Below are 14183 nucleotides of genomic sequence, written 5' to 3' on the forward strand. Positions count from 1 at the left end.
AAAGTAGAAGTGGTAAATTCTCTAAGGCAGCCTCAGCCAGGCCTTCAGTTTATCAGGCTCGGGGCCCCCTCCACATCCCACTGGGTGAGGAAGCCATAGCAACACAGTCCAGAACCCACGCACTGTGAGAGACTGGGGGGTATCAGCAAGCCACAGGCCTCTGATCCCAATGTTGCCTTTCCAGAGATTGGGGAAGGGGGTCACATTGGACCTCAGAGTTGACTGGAAGCTCCAGAGGGCAGCCCTATGTGCGCTTGGGGCTGGGCGGGTTGGTGAGGCACGTCTGGAGAATTTAGGTGAAGAGGGAACCCGTGTGCCATCCAACAGAATCATGCTCATATCCAAAGAGCTGCAGCTGGCTTGCACATACCAAGAGGCAAGAGTTGAGTCAAACCAGTTGTGAAGGTGTCACTTAAGCCACTTGCTGGGGTGCTTTGCAGTCAATCCTGTAGGATACTTTGACTTTTACCTTGTAACTATTTTGTGAGGAACTCTTTCTTTAATATATAGCATTTTTCCTTAAGTAGTTCCACCTTCCTCTCAGGATGAATCTGCAAGAGTGACTTTACAGAACTTAATGTTGCCGAGGAGTGACAATTGCCAACATGCAGGAATGGGTGGGATTCCTCGTTATGGTGCATGTCTAGAATTGCTATAAACATAGAGGGGGTCATTTTGGAATAAAAATGTTTATAACTTGATCCCGGCATTGAACAACTGGGGCTGTTGAATCCAACCATACACCACTGAGATAGAATTATGTTAAATAACATAAATGTATTTAAATCCAGCCATACATCACTGGGACAGAATGTGTGTGTTCTTCCCCGTTACCTCCCTGAAGGAGCAAATGTAAATCTTAACTCGAGTATAACTTACACTTTCCTTTAGGAGGGAGGAAAAAGTAGGCCTGGGCAGCTTTAATATAACATTTATAATAGCTATTTTATATGTCGTGGAGGCTAGCATCTTAAAATTGCTTTGCCTTCACAGGCACCAAAGAGAGACGATGGAGCACAAAGGGTGGAGGGTGCTTATTAATGTGTTAAGCATAAATGTTTATGCTTATTTTTCCTTGTTATACGTGCTCATTGGAAATATTTCTAAGATCACAGAAATACAATCCCATCCTCTATAGACAAGCAGGGTTAACAGCTTAAATATTCTTGAAATTTTAGATACACGATCACACAGATGATGAAGAAACTACTTTCCATAAAAGGATAGGGAACATGCAAATCCCTGGGAAGCACATTCCCCGTGGGAGGGATGAGATAAACGCTTGTAATGGGCTGTATTAACCATCCTCGGAGACAAGATGCAAACAGTCAAAGGCAACAGCGAGCTGTGGCGTGACTACCGTGGGTAGCTGGACTTCATCCTTGCATGCAAACCAAAAGCCAAGAGATTTACCGAGCTCCCCGACACAGGCGCATCTGTCCCTTCCTTAAATCCGATTTTCTTACCATCTGTTCCTTTACTCCAGCCTTGGCTGTAAACAAAGTTTACGCACAGGGGTGCATTGTGTTGCCAGGCAGCTCTCCTTGCTCGTCTAAAACAGAGTCAGTTCTGGACTGAAAGACTGTGGGTCCCATTATTATCCATTTTCCCTAACAATATGAACTGTGAGAGCGTTGAGAGTAATTTTAGAAATGGCATTTTTAACTTCACTTGGTAAACGTGATGCGACATAACTATCTGGTTTTGAAAATTCTGTAAGGAAACAACACTTCATGCATTGGGATAATTTATAATAGATTGTGAAAAAGGATTTCGCCTGCCTTGCAGAACAGTAAGGACATTGTCGGGATAAGTCCCTACCCACAGTAAACGGATCAAGGAGAAACTGACGTGGCAGCTGCAGCGGGAGGGAACTCACCGCCTCCAAGGTTACAATTTATCATGGCATTGGGGGGAGGAGAGGCGGGAGGAGGTGAAGATGACTTAAAGATGTGTATCTAGGATGTGACGTTGTGTCTCTGAGAAGGTACTAGAAGAGCTGACCATCTGGCAGCTGTGGGGAGGGATCCGCTGATCTCTGGTCTCCAGCTCTAGTTTTTACAGCTATGTCATATTTATAATGCAATCTTCCTGGGAGAAGGTTGGAGTGCTACACATCTTTGAATGGACTTGGTTAATCCTTTTACTGTCCCATGAGTAATGAGAGAAGGAGAGAGGAGCAAACAGGAAAAAAAATTCCACACTGAAAGTGGTCACTGCCATGGCGAAGAAGAAAATAACATTCGCTCTGCTAAGCAACACCAGGAAAAGTAAACCTTGTGATTCTTTTCCATTGAGTCTCAGTCTAGGCCGTGGCAGAAGTGGTCAGAATTCACTCAAAGAGGGTTAATTCTGACCATGCAAATCATTGTCGATGAAAAGTGCCCCCATGGCAGGGGAGCGGGTTTGCCTGTTTTGGGGGCCACTGTCAGGGGACAAACTTTTGGCTAGTACAGCTGGGAGACTGGTGACCTACAGGGAGGACTGTGCAAATAAGTAAATGCATTGAGGATTTCTTGCTGTCAGAAGGGAATTACAAATATGGAAAAGGGAAAGGCTAGAATAAATCCTGTGGTGTTAGACTGGGAGTGGAGAAATCAATGTGAACTCATAGCTTTATGCAGACATGGATATAGAAATAGGTATAAATGTGTGTAGATGTTTGTGTGTGTGTATTCATAGATATCATACATGTACATACACATACACATATGTAGATAGATATATGCTTATATTTCCTAGTTCTGTCTGCTGAGAGGGCTAGAAGCAAAGATATCCCGGTAGCAATAAGCAAACCTCTCTTGCAGAACTGGGCTTCTGAATGTTATTCTCCATTTAATGGAACCAGGGTTCCTTAGAGAAATGGTTGACTCTAGGGCTGGGGTAGGAGAAATAAAAGGTGAGACAGGACCATCTTGTACCACAAACTAAGGCAATGCTTAGAGAATGATGGGGACATATCAAAAAGACAAAAGAGCTGCTTTCAGTGAGCTCCCACTGACCAAGTCTGGGGTGATTTGAGTATCATAGTAATGACAGTTACTGACTTTATCCATTTGAATAAAATAGGAATCCATGAGTCTACAATGATAAAAATTAAACGAAAAAATGGAGGAGAAAGAAAGCCCTATCTTACCATAGAAATCTAAAGGCATTTCTTCACAAAACAGTTGGGAATGACTCAGCAGAGAATCCTGTAAGACACCATCTTCACCAAATGCAACAAGAAAATTAGTAACAGGACAAATTGACATCATGTGTCTCCTGATATGGCGCAATGAGAAGAGCAAGGAATTACTTCTGAGGGATTCTTATTGCAAATGCATAAATCACGAGGAAACATCAGACAAACCCAAATTGCAGGACATTCTGTAAAGTAACTACGTGCTTCAAGAAATGTCAAGGTCATGAAAAAGAAGAAAAAAATGAGGAATTTTTCCAAAATAAAGGAGACTAAAGAGAAATGATAACTATAAAGGACCTGGACCTATTACTGGGTCAACAAGTAAAATTTGTTTTTGTTTTTATTGAAGTATAGTTGATTTACAGGGTTGTGTTAGTTTAGGTATACAGCAAAGTGGTTCAGTTTTTTATATATAATATATATATGTATAGTCTTTTTCAGATTCTTTTCCCTTATAGGTTACATGTATTACAAAATATTGAGTCTAGTAGTTCCCCGTGCTATACAGTAGGTTCTTGTTGGTTACCTATTTTATATATAGTAGTATGTATACGTTAATCCCAAACTCCTAACTTACCCTTCCCCCACTTACCCCTTTAGCAGCCATAAGTTTGTTTTCTATGTCACAACAGGTGAAATTTGAATGGGATCTGTGAATTATATGGATGTTGGATCAGTGTTAATTTTCTGATCTTGATGGTTATACTGTGTAGGAGAATGTTCTTGTTTATAGGAAATACAAAATACATGTTGAAGGATCAAGGAGTAAGGGGCATCATGTCTGAAGCTTTTTCTCAAATGTTTCAGGAAAAAACTTTAATGTATGTGTGTATGAAGAATAAGGCAGATGTGATAAAATGGTAACAATCGCTAAATTGAGCGAAAGGTATAGGGGAGCTTCAAGTACTACTTTTACAACTTTTCTATAAACTTTAAATTTCAAACTAAAAAATATAACAACAGAAAAAAAGCCTACTATGAGCCTCTATGTACACAGACCACAGTGAATCAAACTGAGCGGGTCAATTCAAATGGAATAATAATGAAGCTTAAAGCACGACATTCCCTTACTGAGTCCCTGCCCTCAAGTTGCTCACCAAGGGGTGCGAGGGGTACACTGAAATGATGGGGTGGGAGTGCAAGATAAATGGCGCGAAGAGTCAGCTGCTACAGCAATTCAAGGGAGCCAGAAGGCTCCACTGAGGTGCTGCATGAAGAGGTCCTGGACAGGATTGGGGCAGGAGACTGGTGGTCCTGTTTAGCATATAGCCACAGGATGTAGGCATTTCTGAGAACTCTATTTTCTTTTTGATCGCAGTGCAGGCTGGTCTGTTTCTCACCTCCACACTCTTGCTCCTACTGCTTCTCTTCCCTGGAAGGTGGGCAGTTTATGAGCTTGGAGGATCCACTGCGTCCATTTTTCAAGATTTAGCTCAGATCCCTTTCTTTGACTTTTCTGACCTACTTGCTCTGCTCCAGACCAGAAATTCCTTTTCTCTTGTGCCTCTATTGTTCTTAGTACCTGTATCACTGCACATGTGGCTCTTTACGGAGCTTGTCAGTTTGTCTGTCCATCCCTCCCAGCCTGAGTCTCCTGGACGGCTTTGTATCTTTATATCTCCAATGGATATAGTGGGAGCTTGGGAATCGCTAAAATAAATTAACCTGAGACTTCCCCTAAATGTGTTTCTTCCTCTCCTTTCCATTTTTACTCCTAGGCTAACTAAAGGCTTTCTTTATTCAGTGAAAACATGTCCTGGGCTTTTCAATTTCAGGTAGTGTGAATGCAAATTTGAGGGAAAATCTTTTCTTTTCTATCCTGAGACCATCGGTGAAGGTGGAGGGAGAGATGAACCATGTTGGGAACAGCAACAAGATCCACCACACCAGTGGTTAAATTCTTGATTAATGATTCAGTGACCAACCCACATAGAAATATGCAAACTACTCCTTGGGGTTATGCTGGGGAGGTACCATAATGACCACAGCTGATTGTAAGAGCCAACCAAAATTGTGTTAACCACTGATGCTTGGAAGCTTCTCACGTCAAAACAGCTGCTTAGACCTTCCTGCCACAGTAGTATTATAATAATAATTAGTAACAGCTAACATTCCTATAAGCACTCTTCATCCACGCACCATAAGCACCCAGCAAATGTCACAAATTCTGTGTACTCAGGCGTCACCTGCCCCATCTATGGAATGAGGCAGCACTGGGGAGCAGAAAGCAGCTGCTTCCTACAATGTATTATTGAGGCACCAGTTGCAAAGCTGAACTCCTCCTCTCCTCCATGGTAATTGCAGTTTGAGGTTTGAAAGAACATCTTTTGTGAGTCGATTTCTGTTCCACCTCTTACTGTATACCATTATGAGACTGCTGTCCTCTTAGGAGCAGTAAATCATCAATCTCCTACAGAATGCTGAGAGGTTTCTGACTGGAAAAACCTCTCCTTGCTACAGTGAATACGTAAGTGCTAAAGCTTTCCTCTGTCTGCTGTCTTCACCGGTTTTAAACATTTGTTTGCACCAAGTGCTGTTTCACCCTTGAGGGAGCAGCCTCCTCACCTCATAGGCCAGCTGGCAGCTGTGGAAGAGTTTTCAACACCAGATTATTTTAAGGCATCTGTAAAGTGGGTGAAAACTAACTCTAGTGAAAAACTGTCTTAAAAAAATGAACCTTTTAGAAAGAAATCAGAATAACAACCAAGCCCTGCAGAACAGCTGGCTCCTCGAACACCTAGACTTTTACATGGTGCCTAGCAGTGTCTGCAAGATTCTATCCTGACAACCGTGTCACGGGCCATCTTTAGCAAAGAATAATATGAACCTGCTTTCACATGCTATTCAGCAGGATGACATCGGACCAAAACGATTGCTGTAATTGCAGTTTCTGGTTTCAGCGATTTCACACTGAAATGGTAAAACCAAAAAAGCTCATTGGCATATGTTATATAATTTTTAAACGTGTACTTAGTAGTAAATATCAGCTTGATTTTGTAGCTTGTTGATATGACCTTAAAGCAAATTAAAAAAACAAACCCGTTTTATTCTTACACATAACAGCACAGCACATTTCTCTGTCGTATGAGATCATACACCAGCACGGCTTAGTATGATTAAACCAAAGCAAATGGAGAAGCTTACAGACCATTACTTCTATATCTGCAGGGTAGTCCCCCAATCAGCCCAGCGTCACATAGGAGGCAGGGCTGTTACCCTCTCTTTACAGATGAGGAAAGGAAGGCCCAGAGAAGATGCATGGCAGCCCGACCTAGACTGTGGTTCTCATGGTCCTAAGTTTAGCTCATGAAGTAATGACATCTTTCTGGGTTAAGGATTATGGTTTTAAAACTGATTGCTCATGCAGCAATTCATTATTATAAATAATCTAATAATTCACGATGAAGGAACTAGAAAATCAGGGCTAGCAACAAGTGTGTGACAGCTTGAATTTTCACCAGCTGTATTCATTGGCTCGAGGCCCGGATGCCATCTGACCTTCAAGCTAGCCAAGCACGTGGGTATTTCTTATCAGCCCTCAGAACCAAAAACTCACTGTGATATTTTAGAGAGCCAGAATTTCGTTAGGGAGGGAAAAGGGTGAAGATAATAAAGATGCCGCCTACTTTGAGATGGACTTGTTATTTCTTCCTGGTTATGGCTCTGAGGGTGAGAAGCACCAATGTTATTAATCAAGTATCTTTTGAGCCCTTACTTATGGGTCTAGCCCTGCATATAGATACTGTAGAGAATAAGAAAAGGTTAAGGTATAATTATAGGCTCAGTGGTTTTCTATCTAGTTGTAGAAAGTAGAAACACATAAGATGCTGTCTGAGCAGCAATGGCAAACTTTGGCCCATTGATCAAATCCACCTGCCTCCTGTTTTTGTACAGGGCATGAGCTAGGAATGGTTTTCACAATTTTAAATGGTGGGAAAAAAATTAAAATAAGAATAACATTCTGTGACATATGAAAATTATATGAAATTAAAATTTCAATACCCATCCATCAGAGTTTATTGGGACACAGCCACACTTGCTTACGTGTGTCTTCTCCGTGCCTGCTTTTGCACTACAGTGGGCAGCAGAGTTGAGTTGTTCTGACAGAGACCATATGGGGCCACAAAACCTAAAATAGTTACTATCTGGTCCTTTCACAGAAAAAGTTTGCTGACCCTGAGGTCGTTAATAATGGTGCTAAGTGGGGTGGTTTAGAGTCAGCTGAAGACCCAGAGGACTTCCACGAGGGGAGAGAGAATTTTGGGTGGGAATAAAGCTTCAAGGAGAAAGTGCCTCCAAGTAGAGCTTGAAGGATAAAGATATTGAGTCTTGCGGTTGGGGGAAAGGCTAGACAGATGTGGCTGTCCAGATGTGGCTGTCCACTTGGCTCCACATTGACAGCAATGTGACCTTGGTAAGTTCTTTAACTTCTATACCTCAGTTTCCTCAGCTATTAAACACAAATCATAATACCCACTTCCCAGGACTGTTGTATAAAGGCCACAGTTAAGATTTCATATGCAAAGTTAGCACATTACCTGGTACAGAGCTGGAGTCTCGTCAATGTTAGCTGTTGATAGTGGTGATTGCCGTTCTTTCTCACATTTGGATATCTATTAATGAAATAAGGCAACATTTCACCTAAAAATTAAACCCTTCAGAGTTTATTAGTGAAGAAGCTTTTAAAATCTTAGAAGATGAATTCAAGCAATTGAATCCCATGAAGTTGTTAAAATGATGTCAAAAAGAATTATAGCACGGGAGTATATTCCCAGTGCGTTCTGTGAAGATAAGTTTCATAAACATGAAAATTCTATTTTGCCAGTGCATCCAGACTGGAAACTCTCTAAGAGAGTCTAGCGAAAGCTATTGACCCCTCTCCTTGATAAATGCACGCTGCAAGTATACACTTGCTTTTGCATACAATCTTAGGGCTTAATGGATCCCTTGAAGCCCATCCCTGGCTTCTAGGTTAAGAACTCATGCTCTAGTTGCTCACTCATACTTATAAAACCCACAAGATATTGATATGTGAACTAGAATGCTAAATTATTAATTCATGAAGAAGAAATAATGTCAAGTGAACTAAAACCCTTGTATTGGCCAATCAGCTCATTATCTTGCTATACAAAAGCTACATGAAAAGCCAAAGCACAATTAAAACTGAGAATGGAATCATAGCAAAGGGAATTAGAGAATAGTCTTAATAGCTCTTGTCGCCAAACTATGACAGTCTAATGCATCAGTTTCCATTGAGAAGTACCCCTGCCAAGGATGCTGGAACAGTCAATCCAGGCCCTCTGCTGTGGACAGTTCTTGATGTTTGTTCTCTTTGCTTTCAGACACAGTGAAGGCTAATCTACTTCTATCATCATTCTTGATAAATAAAGGTACAGTACAAGCAGTTAGACACCCGCATGCAGACATGAGAATTTCCTTACACTATACCTAGTCTTTCTATATATATAGAATATCTATATCTATATCTATAGTCTATTATCTGTCTATCTATCTATCTATTTATGTATCTAGTCTCCCCATATATAAATTCCAGTTTAGGGTGGGTTTGTTGTGTTAATTTTTCATAATTTCCTTTCAGGAGGGATCTTTGTTCAAATTCAGGAGGTACCTTACTGTCCCCCACCTTTCCCCTACCTCCAATCCATGATGACTCCAGAAGAAAGGGATCCATTGTTTCCTTTCTCCTTCCTTCCTTCCTGTCTCTTTCTCTCTCTCTCTTTCTTAAATAACTTTTAATTTTGAAATAGCTTAAGATGTAAGTACAAGAAATTTCAAAAGTAGTACATAGAGTTCCCACATACCTTTCACCCAACTTTTCCCAATGAAAATACCTTACATAACCACAGCACAGGTCAAAACCAGGGAATTACATTGGTATAATATAAACTCAGGAATAGACCTTAGATTTCACTAGTTTTTGTGTTTTTTTAATAAATTTATTTATTTTATTTTTGGCTGCGTTGGGTCTTCTTTGCTGCGCGCGGGCTTTCTCTAGTTGCGGCGAGCAGGGGCTACTCTTCGTTGCGGTGCATGGGCTTCTCATTTCAGTGGCTTCTTTTGTTGAGGAGCACAGGCTCTAGATGCGCGGGCTTCAGTAGTTGTGACACATGGGCTCAGTAGTTGTGGCTCGCAGGCTCTAGAGTGCAGGCTCAGTAGCTGTGGCACACGGGCTTAGTTGCTCCGCGGCATGTGGGATCTTCCCGGACCAGGGCTCGAACCGGTGTCCCCTGCATTGGCAGGAGGATTCTTAACCACTGCACCACCAGGGAAGCCCAATTTCACTAGTTTTTACATGTACTCTTTATGTGCGCATGCGTGTGTGTGTGTGTGTGCGTGTGTGTGTAGTTCCATGATATTTTAATACACATGTAGACTGAGAAACGAACACCACAATCAGGATACCACAAAGAAACTCACTTGTGTTACTCCTTAGCAGTCAGTAATTTTCTTTTATAAATACTCCATTTTCAGTGTTAGAAATCTGAGTCCAGCAGACTTTTGCTATTTCAGGCACCTGAAGTTCTTATGCAAATGACCCTGAGGGACAGCAGTTGTGACCTCACCAATCCCTTTCCCTGGGGAGTAAACACATTCACTAATACCAAGGCCTCAATGGCAACTTTTAGACCCAAATTGTCTTGAGTTTCATTTCTTTTCTTTTTCTTTTTCTTTTTTTGCTACACGTGAGCCTCTCACTGTTGTGGCCTCTCCTGTTGCGGAGCACAGGCTCCGGACGCGCAGGCTCAGCGGCCATGGTTCACGGGCCCAGCCGCTCCGCGGCATGTGGGATCTTCCCAGACCGGGGCACGGACCCGTGTCCCCTGCATTGGCAGGTGGACTCTCAACCACTGCCCCACCAGGGAAGCCCATCTTTTTTTTTTGGTTAAGCCACTAAGTTCATGATAAATTTTTTACAGCAGCAATGGAAACTGATATACACCATTAATTATGATGTTAGGTGTGGCTTTTTCGTAGATGCCCTTAGTCAGGAAGTTCCTTTTTTATCTTGAGTTTGTTGAGTGTTTTTATCACAAGAGGGTTTTGGATTTTGTTAAGTGCTTTTTTGGCATCTACTGAGATGATCATGTGGTTTTTATCCTGTATTCTATTGATATGGTATATTATATTAATCGAATTTCACATGTTATATACACTTTGCATTACTGGAATAAATCCCACTTGGTAATTAATCCTTTTTATAAGTTGCTGGATTCAGTTTTCTAGTATTTTGTTGAGGATCTCTGTACGTATATTGGTCCATAGTTTTCTTTTCTTTAGATGTCTTTGTCTTTGATATCAGGATAATACTGGAGTCATGGTGAAACCATTTGACTCAGATTGGGACTTGAACCCATGGTCTTTTAATTGAGATCACACACTTGGTCTCAGGACTTAATGAAGCTCAGGTTCTTGATGTCTCATTGCAGAAAGAATTCAGTGAGAGACAAAGCGATAGGTAAGAAGTGGGTTTATTTAGAGAGAAACACACTACACAGACAGAGAGTGGGCCATCTCAGAGGCGAGAGCGGCTTCATTTCTGAATCTCTGAATATTTTCTGTCTTTGAGCAAATTTTTAAATGTATATTCCTGCTAATAGGTAAAGTCCAGTAGGATTTTTGAAAGTTAGGATTTCTGACCAAAATTTCTTTGACTATAGTTGCATAATAAAAAATGTCTTAAATTTGTGAGATGTGTTGGTATATACCTTCATACAAATCTAAACTTGTTTCCTCTGGGCTCTGAGGTTTCCTATACATATGTCCTTCACATTGGCTTTTCACCTTGGTGAGTTGCATGTGGACACATTTAGGGCCAATGTCCTCTTATAGAAAATAACACCTGAGGTTACACTCTTCTGAAGTCTACTTTCAAGGAGTTCAGTTTCCTGGTAAATTTTCAGAGCAGTACACTGTTGTTTGCCTCAGAGTTTGCATAAGTACTTTTTCATGACCATCCCCTGAGACAGTCAAAAACTAAATGGTTATTGGAGGCAGCCCAACAAACTAAGTGTTTTAAATAAATAATGACATGTGCATATTGAGTGTAACTATCATAACTGTCTATTTAAGGTCATTACAGAGAACAAAGCAATAATTCAACCCAGGAGAGCATAGCCGAAACATTCTCCAGGACATAATTAATTCTTAGAATAAAAAATCTGGGAGTTGATCAAAGATAAGAGGATGCTTGTCCCATGACGTGGAGAGGAAAAAGGAACGCACAATTGGTGGTGGGAATGTAAAATGGTAAAGCCACTTTGGAAAACAGCTTGGCAGTTTACAGTTAAAAGTTAAACACAAAACGACTTGGAAATTCCACTCTTACCTAAGAGAAATGAAAATATATGTTCACACAAAGACTCACGTGCAATTGTTCATAGCTGCATTATTCATAGACCCAAAAGCTGGAAATAACCTAACTGTCCACCAAGTAGTGAAGGGATACGTAAAATGTGGTATATCCATACAATGGATGCTACTCAGAAATAAAAAAGGAATAAGCTACTGACATATGTTACATCATGGATGAACTTTAATAACATCATGTTCAGTGAAATAAGTTAGACACAAGAGACCACATATTATATGATTCCATTTGCATGAAATGTCTAGAAAAGGCAAACTTATAGAGACAAATTAGATTAGTGGTTGCCTGGGGCTGGAGATGGGAACAGAATGAGGGCATAAGGGATTGTGTCGGGGGGATAGAAATGTTCCAAACTGATTTATAGTGATGTTGCACCACTTGGTAAAGTTACTAAAAATAATTGAATAGTGCACTTGAAATAGGTAAATGTTCTAATATGTAAAGTGTATCTTGAAAATGCTGTTTAAAAAAACAAAACAAAACAGGAAAGTAACCCATGTTTTTCTGGGAGACAGAAGGATCAGCTAGGGGCAAATGCTCTAAGAAACCCTGACCTTGGGAAGGGATTTTTCAAACCTCCATTTGGCTGAAGCATATGTTGCCAGTCACTCCGCAGAGGCCTCAGCTATCCTCACTGTATTTCTCTCTTTAGAAGGTGTTCTTCCCCTCTCGTTTCTAGTTTGAGACTAGAAACCATTTATAGTTCTGGTGGGTGCATGAGTGGAAGGACCAGCACTTTTGTTGCCTCTTATACCCTCTGCTTCTCTGAATGGAAAGGGCCAGTTCTGCAGATGCTTGCCGGAAAATCTTAGTGGGAGCAAGAAAAGTTTGTCAGTCCAGTCGTAGGGTAAATCTGGCTCGAGGAAATGGGGAAGGGGGTTCACAGGCCTGAAGAGAGAGAGTCCTGGAGACATAAGGGAGAGAAGGGGTGGATTCAGCCTACCTGATTCCCCTGGGGGGAAGGCCCAGGGGGTGTATAGGGGGCACCCAGGCCTGCAGAGAACCCATTCCTCTGGGGAACCTCACACTGCGATGAGAAGCTTCCCACCTTCCAGGGACTTTTGCTGCCCTCGGTAGTCCTGTGTCACCCGTGATATATGCAACACAGCATGGCCAGAGGAAGCTGAGTTGACCAGAGGGTAAGCAAGTGTGGTGTAGACCAGGAGAGGAGCCAGGGAAGAGGAGACACAGTCACGATGCCTGTCCAGTGTCCAGAAGAGGATAGCTTGGGCTAAGAAGTTACATAGGTTGAATAGAGTTGTAAAGTTTGCATTCATAGCTATCATTTATTAGCTCTGAGTTCTTTAGCAAATTAACCTCTAATAATGATCTATTTCTATGTACATTTTGTAGTATACTATACTATCATATTATTCTATAATTATAATTTGCCTAGGGTGGCTGCATTCAGCTGCAGGGTCAGCTGGGGGCTGAGCTCAGCTGAGATGCTGAACCAGTTGGGCCTCCCTCACCATGTGGTTCTTTTTATTCATTAGTTTCGTCTCAGAGCCTTAAATGGAGGCTGGGTTCCAAGAAGATAAGCTCCAATGTGCAAGAATTTATCAGCAAGTCATGTTTGCTGATGGGTCATCGGCCAAAAAAAATCACCTGAGTCAGCAGGCAATCAATGTGGGACGGAAGTCTGTGAAGATGTGAATACTGGGGGGTCTGATTCATGTGGGGACCAGCAGTACAACAGTCTACCACACTTTCTAAGCCTCAGTTTCTTCATCTGTAAAATGAGGATGATAATATTTCATTTGGCTTCTTACGCAGAATAAATGAGATCATATACGTAAAGCACCTATCGAAAGGTCTAGTACTTAGTAAGTAATCAGTGGCTATTTGTTTTTATCATTATCACTAACATGGCTATTATTATTATGATTGCTATTGTACTTTCCCCTCAGATTTATCAGAGCGTCGGGAGATGTGAGAGTGAACCAGGAGGGCCTGACCTAATGTAGGAAGTCAGGAAAGACTTTCTTGAAAAAATGAATTTCTTTTTAAAGTTTTATTTATTTTTGACTGCGTTGGGTCTTGGTTGCTGCGCGTGGGCTTTCTCTAGTTGCGGCGAGCGGGGGCTACTCTTCGTTGTGGCGTGCAGGCTTCTCATTGCGGTGGCTTCTCTTGTTGTGAAGCATGGGCTCTAGGCATGCGGACTTCAGTAGTTGTGGCTTGCGGGCTCTAGAGCGCAGGCTCAGTAGTTGTGGCGCACGGGCTTAGTTGCTCTGTGGCATGTGGGATCTTCTCAGACCAGGGCTTGAACCCGTGTCCCCTGAATTGGCAGGCGGATTCTTTTTTTGTTTTGTTTTGTTTTTTTGAGGTACGTGGGCCTCTCACTGTTGTGGCCTGTCCCGTTGCGGAGCACAGGCTCCTGACGCGCAGGCCCAGCGGTCATGGCTCACGGGCGCAGCTGCTCCGTGGCATGCGGGATCCTCCCGGACCAGGGCACGAACCCGTGTCCCCTGCATTGGCAGGCGGACTCTCAACCACTGCACCACCAGGGAGGCCCTGGCAGGCGGATTCTTAACCACTGCACCACCAGGGAAGTCCCTGAGAAAATATTTCAACTGAGGTATGATAGATAAATAAAAATTTACTAGGCTA

At 42.0% G+C, this 14183-nt stretch overlaps 1 protein-coding gene across 1 annotated transcript in view; it reads right to left on the reverse strand.

The window, feature by feature from the left end:
- The window catches only part of RALGPS2 (Ral GEF with PH domain and SH3 binding motif 2), a 322932-nt gene that overhangs the window by 223327 nt on the left and 85422 nt on the right, over positions 1–14183 (reverse strand). The window contains exon 5 of the mRNA XM_019952266.3: positions 7723–7797. The gene's annotated coding sequence lies outside the window, so the exon portion shown is untranslated. The remainder of the gene's footprint in view (positions 1–7722; positions 7798–14183) is intronic.

This window comes from Tursiops truncatus, chromosome 1, assembly GCF_011762595.2.
Source record: "Tursiops truncatus isolate mTurTru1 chromosome 1, mTurTru1.mat.Y, whole genome shotgun sequence".
Taxonomy (NCBI): domain Eukaryota; kingdom Metazoa; phylum Chordata; class Mammalia; order Artiodactyla; family Delphinidae; genus Tursiops; species Tursiops truncatus.